This window comes from Bison bison, unplaced genomic scaffold, assembly GCF_000754665.1.
Source record: "Bison bison bison isolate TAMUID 2011002044 unplaced genomic scaffold, Bison_UMD1.0 scf7180017864533, whole genome shotgun sequence".
Lineage (NCBI taxonomy): Eukaryota > Metazoa > Chordata > Mammalia > Artiodactyla > Bovidae > Bison > Bison bison.
The window spans coordinates 14493920-14513519 of record NW_011495082.1 but is presented as its reverse complement, the minus strand read 5'-3'; the positions used below and the strand labels follow the sequence as shown (position 1 = coordinate 14513519).

Genomic DNA, 19600 nt, shown 5'->3' with positions numbered 1-19600 from the left:
GCTGCCGTCGACAACCGGAAGTTCGTACATCTCAGCGGCCCCCTGCTACTAGGGACGCTCCCGGTTGCTAACCTTCCGGGGCTGGCGCGTTCCGTGACGTCAGGAGCGCGAGGCCGTCTGCGCGCCGCGCACTTCCGGAAGGCGAGGGGAAGGAGCCTGCGGTTGGCTCCCTACAAGGAAAGCAAACCGGAAGAGAGTTGTCTCAACTGTGCAGCAAAGTTTTGCAGGAAGAATCCGGGAGAGAGTGGAAGCTCGTAATTTGAGTTCGTTGGTGCAAAACTGAAGAAACACAGCCAATTATTTATTAAAGACCGCCTTGACGTTTCCCTCAGCTCAGGTACGTATTTTGCTAGACTGGGTTGTTAGGTCACTAGAAAGTAAACAGTTGTGTCAGGTGTGCAGCTACTCTTTGCAGGAAGAAACCAGGAGAGATTGGAAGCTCATCATTTGAGTTCGTTGGTGCAAAACTGCAGAAACACAGCCAGTCATTTGTTAAAGACCGCCTTGACGTTTACCTCAGCTCAGGTACACATTTTACTAGACAGGGCGTTTGGCTCACTAGAAAGAAAGGAAACAGAGTTGTGTCAAGTGTGCAGCAACTCTTTGCAGGAAGAATCCGGGAAAGATTGGAAGCTCATACTCTGAGTTTTTTGGTGCAAAACTGCATAAACACAGCTAATCATTTATTAAAGACAGCCTTGACGTTTCCCTCAGCCCAGATACACATTTTATTAGGTATTTTTTTCCTGCCTCTAAGTCCTTGACCTCTCTTTCCTTAGAGCATTACATTAGAGAACTGGTAACTGTACCAATAATTGGTACAGGTATTGATAACTGGTAATTGATTCTCTGCATTTTGGGGATATAAATCTTTTTAAAAGTTCTTCCCCGTGTTACAACCCAGGGCTGTCTTTCTTAAGGAACTAGGAGTCATCCTTTTAAAATGTCAGAAAAGGAGACAGCACCCTTATCTCCCAGTCTCCTTGGAAGCAGAGAAGCCTAAGTTAGGCAGGCGCTTTGTTTCAAGTTGTAAAACTGCCTCCCATCACGAAGCTTAGAGAAATTTTACTTTTCCTTTGTGAAGGCTTCCCTGGTAGCTCAGATGGTAAAGCATCCGCCTGCAGTGCAGGAGACCCAGATTCAACCCCTGCATTGGGAAAATCCCCTGAAGAAGGACATGGCAACCCACCCAAGTATCCTTGCCTGGAAAATTCCATGGACAGAGGAGCCTGGTGGGCTACAGTACATGGGGTCAAAAAGAGTCGGAATTTCCTTTGGGTAAACAGAACTGACCTAAGAGTTTCCCTACTCTTAAAATATCTTAAGCTTTCTGTTGAGTTGAGTTCAGACAGAGTCCTGGCCCCCCTTTTCTGTTGTGATCGTCTTGAATAAATCTCTGCCTGTTTAACTTTGACATCAGTAATGTGGAACTTTGGGGTGAGCAGATATAAACAAGAACAACAGACCAGAAATTGAAATTAGTATCTGTTCTTTTAAAAACTTCCTCATTCAACAATTTTTTTAGACTTTCTACTCCTTCAGAACTGTGAGTATTGAACAGTAAACAAGATATCGTCCTTGCTCTCATAGCCCTTAGGGTCAAATGGAAATAACACAATCGTCACATTCATTCTTATTTTGAAGTGCATGATGTTAAAAATGACAAGCACAGAGTCTATAGTAAAAATTGTGTAAAGGACTATTGTAGGTAAGATGGTCAGTATAGTCTCTTCTAGCTGCTTGTGGGTAATAGACTCATGCAAACCCATGTAGAATTGCCGGGACTAGGCATCTTAATGCTGGGTTCCAGTGTGAGAAAGACCATTGGTGACACACACTAATTTTAGTTTCCAACCTGGATATTTATCAATAATGAAGTGGCTCCTTGGGTTTCTTCTTTCCCTTATCCACAATCTTATTCAGAGCCTTACATGGAAGAAGGTTAGTATTTAATGCTACTCCTTTCCACTCCTCAAAAAAATCCAATATTCAGCACACCAAAAAACAAAACAAAAGCACCATCTTTCCTTCCTTACAATATCTCGTTTTACCATTGTGTTCCTCATCTTGATTAATGGCATTATTCTTTACTCAGGTGTTCAGATGTAAAATCTTGGAGTCATCATTTCTCCTTAGCTTTCCACCTGCAACATGCTTACTGGTTATGGCAATGTACTAAATAATTCTGAAATAGCAGAGTTAAACTAATGATTCCAAGTGATTAGAGCATTCTAATCATTCTAATCATTCTAGTGTTTCTTCAGCTAGCTACTTGAATCAGAATCAGAAATGGAATTTGTTAAAAATGTTGGTTCTAGGTCACTATTCTAGAAATTCTGAGCCAGAATTGGGGGATTGGGAACATGGATTCTGTATGCATTTTTACTAAGCTCTCAGGGTAAGTTTTATTTGCACTAACATTTAAGAATCTCTCCATTCCCTCACCACCTATATCCAAATGTTGTCAGCTTTTCCCCATTTCCCTAATGTCTCTGTCGTTAATCAGCTCTTTTCTGTTCCCTGCTTCTGACAAAGAATTATTTTTAAATTGCTTGAGATCTTAAGCAGGCAGAGAAGCTGGAAATTATTGTGATTTTTGCATAATACTGTATTATTTGTAAACTGTCATGAAACATTTTTAATTCCATCGCAGGAACTAGGAACCAGTTTCCTGGGAGAAAATATTGTATTTTGCTTGTATAATATAAAATGACAATTTGGGGCACACATGCCTATTTAAAAGACAGAATGCCCAACTAATTGGTGTTTTTGAATTTTTTCTGTTAATAATAATGCTACGTGTTCATTTACATGTTTTTGTCTTGCAAACAAGTTGTATCAATCAGGAGAGATTTAAAAACATAAAAGAGAAGAAAAGTTATACTTACTTAAATTAACCTGCATACTAGGAAAAGACCCCTATTATTCTGATTTATCAGGGAACACCCCAGCTGACAGAACAGGAGTCTTCCATGGAAGTGTGTAAAATACCACTGGCCTATTAAGTAAAATCTAATTGTCCCTCCCTGGTCACATATTGAATAATAATATTGCATATTAATTAAGTATATGTTGTGTACCAGATCTCATGTTATGAAATGCTAAACAATTCTGCCATTATTGTTCCTAATTTACAATTAAGAAACCACAATAAAGGATAATCAAGTTGGTGAAAATCAGCGTGAGTAAAGGCAATAGAGCTGGGCAATAAACTCAGGCACTATAGCCGAAGAGGTCAGTATTCCCTCTTACATTTGTCTTCTCCTAGTTGTAGGCTTCCATGATTTGAGTCTAGCTTATTGTCTCAATCAGCTATTGTTAGAATAATGCTGCGTAACCACTATTGAAAAATACATCAGTGGCATACAGCAAATAAGCATTTATTTTTCACATGTTTTTGGTTAAGGTGAGAGTTACAAATTTAAGTTGGCCTTATGGATAAGTAGAAAGGGGATGGAGGATAGGCATAAAGAGAAATGAGCAGCCATGTATGTATTTTTTCTTTTTAAACAGTTACTGGTTACCCAAAGTCCTACCTGATGGCCTTGACACATATCTCATTGGAGAGAGAGATGTCACATGGCTTCTTCTAGCTTCTGGTAATCTGAGAATTTTGGTATTAAAATGGGCATATTCTACTCCCTATAGAAATTTATGTTAGTAAGGAAAAAGAAGACAACTCATATTGATAGGGATTTCATTTATATTGATGTGTGTATGTGAAAGTCGCTCAGTCGTGTCTGACTTGTTGCGACCCCATGGACTGCAGTCTCCCAGATTTCTTTGTCCATGGATTTCTTCAGGCAAGAATACTGGAGTGGGTTGCCGTTTCCAACCCAGGGATTGAACCCAGGTCTCCCACATTGCAGGCAGATTCTTTACTGTCTGAGCCATTTATATTGATAGGCATATCAATTTTAGCTCCGTCAATGGCACCCCATTCCAGTACTCTTGCCTGGAAAATCCCATGGATGGAGGAGCCTGGTAGGCTGCAGTCCATGGGGTCTCTAAGAGTCGGACACGACTGAGCGACTTCACTTTCACGCATTGGAGAAGGCAATGGCAACCCACGCCAGTGTTCTTGCCTGGAGAGTCCCAGGGATGGCAGAGCCTGGTGGGCTGCCGTCTATGGGGTCGCACAGAGTCAGACACAGCTGAAGCAACTTAGCAGCAGTAGCAGCAGCAGTAGAGAACAAGGCTCAAATAAGTGTTCTCTGGTGGCAGAATTTCCTTGCTTGCCCATTAAGGAAGAGGGAATGTAGAAGGTTGTCTCAACTGTAATGGTCATTCATAGTGACATCTGATAGAAGGAGTCTCTTATACTTTTAAATGGCAGGGTACTGCCACATCAGGTGGATTGTGTATACCCTGAGGTCCAAAAGGAAAAAGTTCAGTAGTCAGGAAAAGGGACTATGAACTGATCACAAGTGGAGAGAATGCACTAAAAATCTTGAAGGTGAAGGAAGAGTTGGAATTTCAGAGGACCACTAAAGAACAGTAATTCAAGATAAGAAGGAACAGTGTTGTCGGACTAGGCACTGCATAAACAAGTAGGAATCTGAATAAATGTTAAGGTTAAATATCTAAAACACACAAACAAACAAACACCAACTGTGTAAATGGGCTGTGGTTCCTGAGAGGAAAGAAACGAGGTGAGTATCTCTGGAGCTCTGCCTGTGGAAAATTTCCCAGCTATAGTGCATGAACCTGGAGTTCAGTCAGAATATGGAAGTCTCTCTTATCTGAAGAGGCAGAGATCAGAGTTCTAGGCTTTTAATGGTTGGGGTCTGTGGGCCAGGGCGTTAAGAAAAAAGTCTGTGGAGGTCATGAAGTTCATATAGAGGTTCCCCACACATCCTTGACTGAAAGCTGGATAGTACTACCAGACATGGCCACACGAAGTTAATAAGAAACTTGCTGTTACAGAGGTGGGAGCAGAGCAGAGACATTAGATATTAAACAGTGCTGGGGACTTTGGAATTAGGGCCCAGACATACTGAATAGATCTCTTTAACACCTCCCAACATAGTGGAAATCAAATGGAATCACTGCTTTATGATAAAGACCACACCCAGAGAAAGGCCCTCTTTATACTCACTTTAACAAAGCTTAGAAACTAAGCTCTAACAAGATTCTTAGAGGAGAAAGAGTTTGAGATCGGATCTCACCAGTTTACTAAGGGGCTTCCCAGTAGCGCTAGTGGTGAAAAATCTGCCTGCCAATGAAGCAGACAAAAGAGACGCAGGTTTGATCCCTTCCCAGCACGGGTTGGGAAGATTCTCTAGAGTAGGAAATGGCAATCCATTCCAATATTCTTGCCTGGAAAATCCCATAAACAGAGGAGCCTGGCAGGCTGAAGTCCATGGAGTCACAGAGTCAAACATGACTGAGTACACAGCACACAATTTACAGGGACTTGCAAATAGATAAACAGAAATTATACAGTCTCTAAAAAGGAGATATAGAAAGATTCAAGAAAAGAACAAAACACTTGGAACTTACATGAAAGTATTATACAGTTTAGTATATATGCACTGGAGCTCGAAAAGAAAAAGCAGTATAATGAGGCAATAAAATATTTCGGTAAATGATTAAAAAACTTTGATTTATGGTTCCAAGAAGATCAGAGAGTAGTAAGCAAGATAAATACCAAGAATAGCACATATAGGCATATCAGAGTCACACAGAGTCACAAATATCGAGTCCAAATTAGAACATCTTGAAATGAGCCAAAGAAAAAGATGCATTACACACCAAAGAAAAATAACGCATATGAAGGCATAGTTCTCATCTGAGACAATGGAGACCAGAAGCAGTAGCATCTTTCGGGTGCTAAAAGAAATTAAAAAGTTATCAGCCTCGAATTCTATATCCAGTTAAGTTATCTTCTTAAAAAAAAAAAAAAGTCAAAGATGTTTTCAGGCAGGTGAAATCTGAGGAAACTCATTTCCAACAGACTAAACCACAGATGTTTTTCAGGCTGAATGGAAGTGGTACAAGATGGAAAATTTTATTTACAGAAAGTAGAGAATGGCAAGCAGAAATGGAAAATCACTGTGTAAATACAAAAACCTATTTTTATTTCTCCCTAATTTTCTTGAATGCAGTGCTTTGTGTAAGGCCATGTTTATGATGTATGTGCATGTAAAAACATGGCAATAGAACTTAAAGGTAAAAGACAAAGGAGGTGAAGTAAATGGAAATAGACTCTTTCCCATTTGTGCAATATGATATGTGACGTGAAGTTTGAAATGTCAGGTGTGAAAAGGGATTCATGAGGTAGGAAGCTCCTAAAGGTTAGAAGTGGGATGTTTATAAATAGAATCGTGCTCTCCTAAGGCTATTGCATTTGTTAAGTATGAGGTGCGAAATGTTAAGTGTGAAAGAGGGTTTATGAAGTAGTAACTACTAAGGGTAGGAGTGAAAATTGAAGTGACCCAATATTGTTGCTAAATAGGCATTGTAACAATTATAATACAGAGAAATATTCTTAGAGCAGCCAGCAAAAAATAATAAATAGAAGTTATATCTATAAAAGATAATATAAATAGCACCAAATAAAAGTATACCTTTGTCATTTATTTCTTACAGTAGATCATGAAAATTGCATTTTTTAAAAATAATAAATGTGATACATTGATACCACTGAGGTTTAGAAACTTATCGACAAAATAATTGTACCACCCTAAGAGTGTCATTTCAATATCCCAGGATTGTATATGTGCCTGTGTGTATATATGTATTCAGTTCAGTTCAATCGCTCAGTCATGTCCAACTCTTTGTGACCCCCATGGACTGCAGCATGCCAGGCTTCCCTGTTCATCACCAACTCCTGGAACTTGCTCAAACTCATATCCATCAAGTCGGTGATGCCATCCAACCATCTCATCCTCTGTTGTCCCCTTCTCCTGCCTTCAATCTTTGCTTATATATTTAGAACAATGCTTGCATGCTCAGTTGCTCAGACCCTTTTCTACCCTATGGACTGTAGCCTGCCAGGCTTATCTGTCCATGGAGTTTTCCAGGCAAGAATACTGGAGCATGTTGCCATTTCCTATTCCAGGGGATCTTCCTAACCCAGGGATCAAACCTGTGTCTCCTCTATTGGTAGCTGGTTTCTTTACCACTGAGCCACCTGGGAAGCCCAATCAGAACAATAGACTATATGTAATTTATATTCTATTTTTATATTTATGTCATAAATGATACTTTATTTGTCACAAAGGTATCTGTAAACATGAATTTTAATTTCTTTTATGTATTTACTATATTGGACAATTTCCCTATAGCTAGAACACTGTTATTACTAATGATGTAATAACATTTGTTATTGTAATAACATTTGTCGTGTCTGACTCTTTGTGAGAGGACCCCATGGACTGCAGTATGCCAGGTTCCCCTGTCCTTCACTATCTCCCAGATTTTTCTCTTGAGTTCCTTTTCACTTTCTGCCATTAGAGTGGTATCATCTGCATATCTGTATTTATTAAAAATACCACTAGTGTATTATTTTGATTAAATATTTTATGCATCTTTGCCCATGAATTATTTCTTAAGGGAATGTGTGTTGATGCTCTCATTTTAGGGTATTGGGTATACAGAGTTTCTCTGCCTTGAAGATTAAAAAAATATTTTCTTGTGTCACTTGTTTAAAAAGCTGAAGTGGATAGAGCTGAGGCAGTACTAACTGATGAATGATTTCACTGACTGTAGCTGATCACCCAACCCAATGAATAATATTAATAGCTGTAGAAAGTAAACCCAGTACTGTGGTCAATACAGGTAGGAACACAGGAGGGTGATGTTTGAGACCAGAGCCACTGTGAAGTAGGGCTAGAATACCTTTGTCTCCCATGGTTTGCATCATCACTTGGGAGATGGTTGGGCCTCAGAGAGGAGGGTTATACTAGTTCACATTTCATCCTATGCAGCAATTTAGTATTCCTGAGGTGAGGGATAGTGTATTGGCAGTGAACCTAAAAGCAAAAGTCAGTATCCGTTTTGAGGGGAAGAAGGAATGAGATTATTGTGTGAAATAAAGCAGTTTTGACTGGTTTTATATGCCTACTGCACAGCAGAATCTTCCTTAGTATGAGTGTTACCAAGTGGGTAAAAAACTGCACTTATGGGGCAGTGGGAATTTACTGAGGCACGAACGGTCACTGGGATGAAAGGGTCATGACGTTTGTAATCTGTAAGTGATATGTCCGCAACTCTTCCCTAGGGCCTCTTTGGTGCGATATAGTCTTTGGTGGTTGATATTAGCAGGTTAGAGGAGGGAATGCAGTTTATGTCTTAAAGGTGAGAAACAGGATGGGCACCTCATAAAAGAAACCAGATCCACCAAGGCCATTAAATATGTAAACCTTTGTGAACAGATCTTGCCATTCTTTGATAGAGCTAGAACCCAACTTGGAATTTGCTGGAGACACTATACTTGTTTGTTTCATTCCAGAAAGAGCGTATGATATCTGGATAGCCATAGTTGTATTTTAAAGTGGCTCTTTAATTTGGAAAGATATACTTAATGCCATTCATGAGAGAAAAATGCTTCCTAATGATCCATTGCTTCCATATGATGAAAACCTAGTTTTTATTAATAAACATTTTCTGTGAATAGCTGAAACTATTTATATATTAAAAATGGTTAAAATTTTTGAATATTTAAAAATATTTGAGCATAGTAAGTTTATATGGTTCAAAATTCAAAATGTATAAAAAGATATTTACTGGAAAACTGTCTTCCATCCCTACTCACCAAATAAACAGCTCCTCTTTCAAAGCCTAAAAATATCTTGTTTTTCATGCAGCTTCCAGAGATAAACATATGTATATAAGTTATATAAAAGTGTCATTTTGAACACAAACAAGATGGTAGTGTTCTTTACATACAGTCTGGTACTTTGTTTTTGGTTGGTATTATTTTTTAAAATACCTTAGTGATCATTCCATATCAGTATATTATATGAAATTTGTCATAATGTTTTATTCACTTCTGAACTGTGAATTTTTTGTGAGCCGTAGGCTTTTTTGCCTTCTTTGGTCCCTTTCTTCATGAATAATAGTAACGATAATAGTAATAATAGCAATAATAATAAAGTTCTATTTTATGACTTCGTGTTGGTACCAACTATGTGTTGGTATAAAGATGAATATAATCAAAGCTGGAATGATTATTATTTATTACTGTTATTTCTTGAAATTTAAATTAACATGTTTTCATGGATTCCTATGTGTACTGTGAGCCTTAGGCTCACAAAGTGAAAGATAGGTCAGCTGTGGTTTTATTACTACAAAGTTTTCCATAGTGAAGTGAAGTGAAAGTTGCTCAGTCATGTCCGACTCTGTACGAACTGATGGACTGTAGCCCGCCAGGCTCCTCTGTCTATGGATTTCTCCAGTCAAGAATGCTGGAGTGGGTAGCCATTCCCTTCTCCAGGGGTTTCTTCCTGACCCGGGAATCCAATCTGGGTCTCCTGCATTGCAGGCAGATTCTTTACTGTCTGAGCTAGCAAAGAACCTGTGGAAGTTTTCCATAATAAGCACATTATTTTAATCAAGTCCTCATTGATGGATCATTAGGTTGTTTCAAAAGTTTTTGATTTTTTAATAGTAAATGGAGTTTAAAAATTGTAGGAAAACAAAAAGATGCAGCCAAACACAAGAAGTATTTACATACCTTTTTAGAATAATACTACCTTCTAAACTAAAATTATTTTATTTTCCTGAATATTTTTAGCTGATAGCAAAACAAATTGCCATGTAGTGCTAGTACAATGTGTGCATGCTCAGTGCTGTCCAGCTGCAGCCCTGCCGCGAGGCTCCACTGTCCATGGAATTTTTTAGGCAAGAATACTGGAATGGGTTGCCATTTCCTTCTCCAAGGGGTCTTTCCGACCCTGGGATCGAACCCAGGGATCTTCCTCATTGCAGGCATCTTCTGCTTCTCTTGTATTTCCTGCATTGGCAGGTGGATTGTTTACTACTGCAGCACTTACAGTATCATTTATTGTCTTGCATGATTTTTATATTCTTTTTCTCCCTATGTGGCTCAGAGGTAAAGAATCTGCCTGCCATTGCAGAAGATGCAGGTTTGATCCCTGGGTAGGGGAGATCTGTTGGAGAAGGAAATGGCAATCCACTCCAGTACCCTTGCCTGGGAAATCCCATGGACCAAGGAGTCTGGCAGGGTACAGTCCATAGGTTTGCAAAGAGTTGGACATGACTTAGTGACTAAACAATAACAACAACAACTCTTTCTATGTACATCATCCCCTTCTCTTTGTCTCCTCCTTTCATTCAGCTAAATATTACTATTCTCTTTAGAGTTCTTCCTTCTTTGCTATCAGTTCTTTAAGTTTGTCCTGAAGGCATTTATTTATATTTAAACACTTTGGTAGAATTCAAAAATGAAGAAACGGCCAGAATTTACCCCAGTATTGTTAATATTTGAAATGTGCCTGCATAGAATTTCCCTGGACTGAATTTATAAATAGCCTAACACAAACATTAATTCATATGCTGCCAAATGTCTTATAAACTAAATGATCAAATTGTCTTATATCCTTGACTCTCACAAGTTTATCAACTGTTTGTGCTTTTTCTTTATCCCCTCCTTTATACCTGTCTCCTGACAGATTCATTTGTTAGGTATATAATTGACTATCGTAACAGTAACATGAAGCTCTCATAGCATATTTAGCTCAGTATGGCTTCTCTCAGTGAGATATTTTCCTAATTACTTTTATGTTTGTAGGCCAGGGATTAAAACTAAATGAGGCTGGGGTTGGATAGGTAGATGCTTATATAATCAACCAGAGAATGATGGTGCTGTCTAAAAGCAGATGTTGTTACTTGTTTTTAGTCAGTTTTTATTATATAAGATTAGAAGGCATAAATTGATTTCTCAAAGTAAACCAGAAATTCATATATTTAATGATATCACTTTTCCATTAGTGAAGAAAATAAATAAAAATATCTAAATAACAAACAGTATTCAGCCAGCACTGCATACCAAATAAAACATATGTGTAAGCTGTAGAACTCATTGATAGGCAGTATAAAACTTCGGTGTAAACTGTACGAGGACAAGAATGTGTATCTGCCTAGGGATTTAACAAGTGTTCCTGCATGTGGTTGGTGTTGAGTAAATATAGGTGAATATACAGAATGAATTTAAAAAGTAAGACTTCTTATTTTGAATAGTAGTAATAATGTTTCTTTTATTCATATATCACAGCTTGCTGAGGAATAAAGAAGATGGAAAGATGTAGTGCAAATTCTTTGAGTTAATCAAACTCCATTATTTGAAGGAAAAAAATAAACACTAAATAGACTTTCATGTATCTATAGAGCCTTAGAGTTCTTACATACTTACAAAGAATTAAGTGTAATCCCCTATATTTTGTTGAAGAGAAAAGGGATGTCTATAGAGGTTGTATAATATTTTTAGTGGGAAAAATTACCATAGGCAGGACTGAAATTCAAACCTCTTGATTTTTAAAACGGGGCCTTTTTGTACCATGCAGTGTTTTCTAGTTTGTCACTAGTGCTATCCCTCAGGAAACATTTGGATAATATGGATTTACTTCCTACATCTGTAAGGGGTTCAGATTTTTAAAAATTAGAACTTCTGTTAGGAAAAAATTTTTAAATTAAATTAATATCTTTTCCTTGTCATAAATGGACTTACTATAACTATTGGATACACACAACAAAGTTTGATTTTATGAGTAAGATACCATTAAAAATCATTTAAGCCATAATGAAAGTTGTAACTGGTCTGAAGACCACTTTTGGCATAGTTAGTATTCATAGCAGTGAATGATTCTTCCTGTTATATCAAATAAACTCATCTTTAAAGCTGAAAATGATGTAGCATCTCCATAATGTTCATCTCAAAGGATGACAAGGTGTCAGGATGATAAGAAACATTGAGTAAATATCTAAATTTGCTGTAAAGAAAATAAGAGTTTTCCTTTAAAAATTATCATCAAATATATTTATTATATGTTTTGCTACAGTGCTAATAAGGAAACCCTATTATGCTAATAAGGATATGCTAGTAATTGATTATTAATTATTAATTATTCTTAGATATCTAATAAGGTTATCTATACTCATGATCACCTTCAGCAGTCAGCATAGGCATACTGAGAAAGGAAGTCTGAGTAGATCTTCAAGGAAGTATTTCTTTCCCACAAACACTGTTGCAACTTCCTAATTTTGATTTTGTAGAAAGGGTACAGTACAATAAACTGTGATGGCAACCTACCTGTATCCTCAGGAATGCCCCCAGAATGTGTATTAATCTGCTGAGCAGGTCCTAAAGGTGGAAAGTGAGAGTGAAAGTCATGTCCAACTCTTTGCGACCCCATGGACTATAGCCTGCCAGGCTCCTCTGTCCATGGAATTCCCCAGGCAAGAATACTGGAGTGGATAGCCCTTCCCTTCTCCAGGGGATTTTCCCAACCCAGGGATCAAACCCAGGTCTCCCACATTACAGGTGATTCTTTATGGGCTGAGCCACCAGGGAAACCCCCTAAGGTGGAGGCAGAAGAAATTAGCCTAAACTTCTAAATGGAGCCAGGTGGTACATCCACATAGCTTTTCATATCAAATAAATGATCACAAGCTCATGATGCAGTTGAAATATTTATCCAGCATCACTCTTCTGCTTATGTATTCGGTCTACTTATTAATTTAATTCTTGGCTTGGTGTTACTTATGTTTCTATGGAAAACATTTACCTTACACTTGGCTTACTGCACTGCAGCCTCAAGAAAGACCTTTGAAAACTTACAGGATATGTATAGGACTATTCAACATCCACTGGGTCACCGGAAAAGCAAGAGAGTTCAAGAAAAACATCTGCTTCATTGACTACACCAAAGCCTTTGATTGTGTGGATCACAACAAACTATGGAAAATTCTTCAAGAGATGGGAATACCAGACCACCTGACCTGCCTCCTGAGAAACCTGTGTGCAGGTTAAGAAGCAACAGTTAGAACCAGACATGGAACAATAGACTGGTTCCAAATCGGGAAAGAAGTACATCAAGGCTGTATATTGTCACCCTGCTTATTTAACTTATACGCAGAGTACATCATGTGAAAGGCTGGATGAAGCACAAGCTGGAATCAAGATTGCTGGGAGAAATATCAATAACCTCAGATATGCAGATGACACCACCCTTATGGCAGAAAGCAAAAAGGATCTAAAGAGCCTCTTGATGAAAGTGAAAGAGGAGAGTGAAAAAGCTGGCTTAAAACTCAACATTCAGAAAACTAAGATCATGGCATCTGGTCCCATCACTTCATGGCAGATAGATGGGAAAGCAATGGAAACAGTGACAGACTTTATTTTCTTGGTTCCAAAATCACTGCATATGGTGACTGCAGCCATGAAATTAAAAGATGCTTGCTCCTTGGAAGAAAAGCTATGACCAACCTAGACAGCATATTAAAAAGCAGAGTCATTACTTTGCCGACATAGGTCCCTCTAGTCAAAGCTATGGTTTTTCCAGTAGTCATGTATGGATGTGAGAGTTGGACCACAAAGAAAGCTTGGCACTGAATAATTGATGCTTTTGAACTGTGGTGTTGGAGAAGACTCTTGAGAGTCCCTTGGACTGAAAGGAAATCAAACCAGTCAATCTTAAATCAGTCCTGAATATTCATTGGAAGGACTGATGCTGAAGCTGAACCTGCAATACTTTGGCCACCTGATGTGAAGAGTTGATTCATTGGAAAAGACATTGATACTGGGATAGATTGAAGACAGGAGGAGAAGGGGACGACAGAGGATGAGATGGTTGGACGACATTACCAATTCGATGGATATAAGTTTGAGCAAGCTCCTGGAGTTGGTGATGGACAGGGAGGCCTGGCGTGGTGCAGTCCATGAGGTCTCAAAGAGTCATACCTGACTGAGTTACTGAACTGAACTAATTAAAATTTTCATGTGTCTTACTGGGTCTGTGTGAGAAAACATCACTAAATGAAGACAGTTACAGGAAGTACAAACTGGGAATTCCATTATTTAGTATCTGCACAGTTCCTATCTTTTTTTTAGAACAAATGACTTTGTTCAGCTTGAATTACTGGAGGATGCTAATAAATAGAACAGTTCTAAAAACATACACTGAACATCCTGTCATGTGAAAACTGCATATTCTCTCACAGCAAAAGAAACGATGATGAAAAGCCAGTTCTGTACTTTACAGTTAAAGCAAATACAGCAGAGGAAAAGGAAAGAAAACAAGTATCCAAGAATGATGTCAACCTTGAGATACTGATTTAATTATTATGTTGCTTATCACCAGGGGAAAAATGCTTTACCTTCATGAATGTATCAATCAGAGCTTATGGAAGAGAACTTTTAAAGTAGATTTTATGCTTTAGTGTGATTCATTCATGTGTTCGTTCATTCATTCATCCTTTGAATTGATCAAACCTGTATGAGCACTAAATGAACATCTTCAATATCCCCTTTTTGAGAGATGTTCACATTCACACTCCCATGGTCATCAGGCAGGCTGACCCCACTTTTCATCCACGGCTGGCAAGCTTGAGGTGGGCACCTGACCCAGTGTAAGCCGTTCAGCATTCATTGCAATGAATTTGAAACTAGCACTAAGATTGCACTCATACCTGGGAATGTTTTTTGAATGGTTAAAATGTAAAAACACACTCAGGTTTTCTCCCATGTCATCTAGGGTGTAGCTGAAGCTGATATAAATATTGAAAGAAAAAAAAATGATAGAAACCAAGATGAGGAGTGGATAGTGACCGTAAGTTTTGTTTCATTTTTTGCTTTTCTAGGTTTGTCTGCTTTCATTCATTTGGTTGTTTTGTTTTTCTTTTAAATAACAGACTGCATTTTATTTTCCAGTTGTGGAATTTTTCCAAGATATTTTCATACCATTCTGTTTTCTGATACTGTGCTCTTACATTTTCCCTTAGTTGTTTTCTTATACTGATATGTTGTGCTTTACTTGCTTTTTAAGCAATATCAAATAATATTAGCTCCGTGGATGAGCTATTGTGTTAACACACTGATATGATAACCAAGACATAGTCCCAAACTTTAGGCCCTCACAGTGAAATGAAGGAACTAATACAGTAACATAGACTCAGTAAAACTAAAGTTGGACTACATTTTTAAAAAAGAGGAATTACTGTATGAAAATAAATGACGACTATGCTGTTGTACAACATTGGGTTAAAAATTTACAGATGGTTAAAATAAATAAAATCCATTTTTTGATCTCTTCACCCATCTGACTAAATAACTAATAAAACTATTTCATGTAATGTAGTCTGCATTAGCTAACTTCAACTGCATTACTGGATTTTATTTGACTCGAATTTGCATACTTCTCTACCAGACTCTATAAAGAAAAACAGTAAATAGTAATAATAATAATGTATATGGATCACAAAGAGTCAGATATGACTAAGCAACTGAGAACACACATGGCAGTTACATACAACACGGGTACAAAATCACCAATGCTATAATGAAAACCAGTAAACAAAATTACTGAATGAATACAGGATCTTAATTTTATTTTCTTAAATCTAAATCCCATAAGTCTAGTATAGATTTCTCCTTAGAACAATTTCCCCAAACAGATTAAAACAATAATGCCTAATTGTGTGAAATGCTTCTGTGTTATATATTGACAAATCCGAGTGTTAGGTAATTTTACATAAAAATACTGCCTTCACAGAATACTTTTAACAAAGCAGGACGATATTATATGAGTCAGATTTTTGTGTTTCTAAAATTCTCTGTTCTTAAGAATTTTAAATTGAAAGATAAAATTTTTAAATGAGATGCGAACAAGAATGCCTATAAGAGTAAATGCAGCTTCTAGTTAAGCTAGGTTTTTAAATATTTTGAATTTTCAAATATTTAATATCTGAGACAACCATTAAGAATTTTATTTTTTGTAAAGCACAATGAGTTTAAAGTTCTTTGTAAAACATAGTGATGAAAAGTCTTTCCCAGAAATACTATATATATAATTAGTGAAAAGTGATATGAAGGAGGAAATACTTGAGTCTGGGAAATTTAATCTCATTCTGGAAAAGAATCTTGCAGAATTATACTTTGGAGAGACAGATCTTAAGTGTCTGCAAACTTCAGATTCTTGGCATATTAAAATTAAAGCTAAGTGTTAAAAATTCATCTGAGGTCACTAGAGAGAGATCTTCTGTTAAAGGTAGAAGTATATGTCTAGGGAATACATTAGGAGAATTTTAGAATTTAGTTCACTCAGTAATAAAAATGCCAATGCAGAAAACTGTTCATCAGAAAGGATACAAGAAATAGTGAAAAATATATATTTGAAAAATATGTATTTATCAAGTGATTTCAATTTTTAAAATTTCACTTGTAAAACTGATTTATTAAAGTACAAAGAAGATATATTAGTTTAAGAAATGTACAAAGTTTGTGCTGGTTTTCTATTTCCCTGATAAGCCAAAAGATAATTTTTTTTAATAAGTAAGGAGAGAAAGTCTAGAGCTGACAATAGTCTTTTGGGGCTTGAATGCTTGGGAACAGCCAGTGAGCCCCAAGTCACCCCCACTTCTCCATCTGTGTCTGTGAGTTTGTCATATTCAGGAATATGAAAATGACATTTTCTCATTGTCATGAATAGTCTTGTCCAACTTGTCATTGTCCAGTCTTGTCATTGTCATGAATAGTCACTCCCATTCTTCCCCATCTCTCTCTTCCACCATGTTCAGGAAAAGAAATACTTTGATTTTAGAGATAGCACTATTGGAAGCGGAGAGGGGGCACTAGGAAGTTATATTGTTAGCAGCCAATCTGAAAGAATCTGAGGTTTTATCTCTGGATCCTCTCACCTCCATATTCGTTCTGTTAATCCTGATGTAGTCTTCTCTTTGGTTCTTCTCCAAAGAGATCACACCAGGTTTAAATTCTTCCTTGAGCCTATTCCTCCCTTCGAATCTAAGACATTTTTCCTCTAGCATATCTTCACTAATTAGTCTTTAGGCGACTTATGTCTCTGGCTCAAGTTTTATCAATTTAACTGCAAATTTATAAATATAAACACACATGATCTGTGTCCTATGTAATATACTAAAGTTACCCACAATTCTGAAAATTCATTATGTGATGTTTAAAGTCTCTATCATCCAGATGGCTCTACAGAAAATTAGATTTGTTGCAAGCATTTGTTACAATAAATAAAATTCTTTTTTTTCCTGTTTTTGTTTGTTTTTGATTTTCGGAATAGAGAATATTGATAAGCTCTTTGTGTTGATGGACTTCCCTGGTGGCTCAGATGGTAAAGTGTCTGCCTACAATTCAGGAGACCTGGGTTCAATCCTTGGATTGGAAAGATCCCCTGGAGAAGGCAATGGCAACCCACTCCAGTACTCTTGCTTGGGAAATCCCGTGGGTGGAGGAGTGTGGTGGGCTACAGCCCATGGGGTCCCACAGAGTTGGACAAGACTGAGCGACTTCACTTTCACTTTCACTTTGTGCTGATAGGGACAGGGGAAATGGGGGAAACTCAAACACTCAAATGAGCTCATTTTCTAAATAACTTTAAATGGCAAAAAAAAAAAAAAAAAAATGACTCATGTATTTCAGAAAACTTTCCTTGAACTTTAAACAGATTTATTTCAGAAAAATATTAGATTGGCTTTAAAGGATAGATTTCTCAGTTAAAAGAAACAATAATTGCATTAAGAATTGGACTCTGTGGGAGAGGGAGAGGGTGGGAAGATTTGGGAGAATGGCATTGAAACATGTAAAATATCATGTAAGAAACGGGTTGCCAGTCCAGGTTTGATGCACGATACTGGATGCTTGGGGCTAGAGCACTGGGACGACCCAGAGGGATGGTATGGGTAGGGAGGAGGGAGGAGGGTTCAGGATGGGGAACACATGTATACCTGTGGTGGATTCATTTTGATATTTGGCAAAACTAATACAATTATGTAAAGTTTAAAAATAAAATAAAATTAAAAAAAAAGAATTTTATACTGTGAGGTTAGTATGATTGCTTTTCGAAAACCAATATTCCAGGGTGGTGATTGGTCTTACTTGTAACTGGCAATAGGTTACTAATTTTATTCATAATTTCCATGTTTTCACATCAGAATTGGAACCAAAAGTGAGGGCAGGGAGGCCTAAGTACTATGTTTTCAGGGAGAGCTGAGGACAAATGAAGATAAGACACTCTTCAGGTTTATTTAGAGCACACTATTGCTCCTGTCCTGCTGTGGACTCAAAGATGTCCTTAAAGGTAGAAAATGACAGACTTGAGAGAGGATAGTTGAAGGCAAAAAGCAGAAAAAATAAAAAGTCACTTCAAGTTTCTAACCCACTAAGTTTGAATTCAGTGAAATGATTTACACTGTCTCGGCAGTTTTCATTACCTTTTTTGGACTGCCTTGTGTGAAAGCATGATTTTCAGCAGTGAAATGCTATGTGCCTACTTGTTAGGCTTCTGTGTGAGAATGACTTATGTGCAGAATTCCTCTTTGAAAAATAGAAGTTGTATAGATTGTGGTTTAGAAGCTTTTGCCTCACATAGCATAGAAATATAAAAAGTACATGATTGATTAGGCAATAGGGCTGTTGTCATATCTAAAGTATTTAAATATCCTTAGCATTTTAAAGCTTTTAGATTTAAAATATAATAATACACAGTGTTAAAGTACATCACACAAATCTGTATCATGTGATCTGAAACAATATATTATACAAATGAATTTATGGTTTAGCATTATTAGAATTATGTGATCTAATAGAACAAAAAAAGGACTTCCCTGGTGGTTCAGTGGCAAAGAATCTGCTGGTAGTGCAGGAGACGCAAGAGACTTGAGGTTCAATACCTGGGTCAGGGAGATGTCCAGAGGAGGGCATGGAAACCCACTCCAGTATTCTTGCCTGGAAAATTCAGTAGACAGTGGAGTCTGAAAGGCTACCGTCCATGGGGTTGCAAGTAGACACAACTAAAGTGGCAAAGCATGCACACACAATAGAACAAAAAACTATTATTTTATATCTCCAAGGTGATTTAATAAACTCTCCATATATGTTGGTCCAGGCATAATCCTCATGAAAAAGTATTTAAAGTGATTTTATTGGGCTTAAGTAATGTAGAAAATCAAGTCAAAATATAATAGCTGAGACTTTGATTATTACAACAAGCTTAAAATTTATCTTTCACTGAAGCTTGTGCTTCTTCCAACTCAGTGTTTCTCATAATGTACTCTGCATATAAGTTGAATGAGCAGAGTGACAATATACAGCCCTGACATACTCCTTTTCCTATTTGGAACAAGTCTGTTATTCCATATCCAGTTGTAACTGTTGCTTCCTGACCTGCATATAGGTTTCTCAAGAGGGAGGTCAGGTATTCTGGTATTCCCATCTCTTGAAGAATTTTCCACAGTTTATTGTGATCCACACAATCAAAGGCTTTGGCATAGTCAATAAAGCAGAAATAGATATTTTTCTGGAACTCTCTTGCTTTTTTGATGATCCAGCAGATGTTGGCAATTTGATCTCTTGTTCCTCTGCCTTTTCTAAAACTAGCTTGAACATCAG

At 37.4% G+C, this 19600-nt stretch overlaps 1 long non-coding RNA gene across 2 annotated transcripts in view; it reads left to right on the top strand.

The window, feature by feature from the left end:
- Positions 1-25: 25 nt before the first annotated feature.
- The window catches only part of LOC104982548, a 195847-nt gene continuing 176272 nt past the window's right edge, over positions 26-19600 (top strand). For both annotated transcript variants that reach the window (XR_824526.1, XR_824527.1), the window contains exon 1: positions 26-337. This is a non-coding gene — a long non-coding RNA (uncharacterized LOC104982548). The remainder of the gene's footprint in view (positions 338-19600) is intronic.